The following is a 1,464-nucleotide window of genomic DNA, read 5'->3' on the forward strand; positions in this document are numbered from 1 at the left end:
CCACGGGGTTCTCCAGGCCAGAATACTGGAGTGGGTTAGCCTTTCCCTTCTCCAGAGGATCTTCCCAAACCAGGGATCAAACCCAGGTCTCCCACACCGCAGGCGGATTCTTTACCAGCTGAGCCACCAGGGAGAAGGTATGTGCCTTACTCTTCCCCCCACCCAGGATATGTGCCTCATCCAATCAGCAAATGACCCGCAAGACCCCCATCCCACTCCTTATATCCTGGGTATAAAAGTGGACTGAGGAGCCCTGTTCAATGTGGGTTCTCCCTTGAGCTGGCCCACTGTTCTAACAGCGTCTCCCACTCTAATAAACTTTATTCTCCTCTCATTCTGCCTTCTGTCCAGAAATTCTTTTCCAGATCATGACATTAAACAGGGCAGCAGGTCCCACCCTGCTCACCCCGTGATGTGCTGTCAACTCTGTCATCCCTGCTCAGCGAGTGCAGCCCTCAGAAAGGCCCCAGTCCGTAGAGGAGGATCATGTAGAAGTCTCCGACGCTTTTGCTGCGTCTTTTGTGATTTTTCATTTAACCTCTTTGGAGACGGCTTTCTGTCCCGATCAGGCAATGACGGAGGCGACGAACATTTTTAAAGTGCATCTTTTAAAATGGAAGATGTGTTGTTTCTGGTCAGTTAAATTAAACATTAATTTTATTAATCTAGTTTTCACAAGCAAATGTATTCCGCTGGAGGGAAAATTTATTTGCAAGCAAGAAGGCACCACACACGTTGTTCCAGTGTTTATATAATTACACATCTTTATTTAATGGAGCCCTGCTTCAGTTATTATGAATACGTAATATTTGTTGTGATAAACATAATCTTTTGGTGACATGTGCTTAAAAATCAGCTGAGCATTAGTGAATGAAGCTCATTTTAATTCCCACTTTACCCTCTTTGTTTTCCTATTAAGAGTATTAAAAGCTGTGTTATTGAATTTTTTTTATATGCCAGATGGTATAAAATTTGAGGGGTACTGAAAGGTGGCAGTGACAAGAAGGTCTCATTACCTTGTCCCCAAGCTGGTTCCTTAACCCTAGATCAGCAACTATGAAGTACTTATGCTTCCAGAAGTGTTCTCCGCATGGACAGGGTTGTGTGTGTTACACACACACACGCACACACATCACTGTGGCTTTGGGATGGTTGCACTTTGGTACACTGAGGCTTTTGTTGGTGACTTAGCCTTCCTTACAGGAATGTATCCCAGAGAAGGAAATGGCAACCCACTCCAGTGTTCTTGCCTGGAGAATCCCATGGACAGAGGAGCCTGGCCAGTTATAGTCCATGGGGTCGCAGAGAGTCGGACATGACTGAGTGAGCACATAGGAATGTATCCACGTGCGTGTAACCAGCCCTGGGTTGTTTACAAGCACGGCAACAGCCCGGCTTTGGGAGACATTCTTGGCACAGGTATTTCATGTTGATGGAACAGCTGGCATCTGCTTCCCTGGACTG

Source organism: Bison bison, unplaced genomic scaffold (genome assembly GCF_000754665.1).
Source record: "Bison bison bison isolate TAMUID 2011002044 unplaced genomic scaffold, Bison_UMD1.0 scf7180017864475, whole genome shotgun sequence".
Taxonomy (NCBI): Eukaryota; Metazoa; Chordata; class Mammalia; order Artiodactyla; family Bovidae; genus Bison; species Bison bison.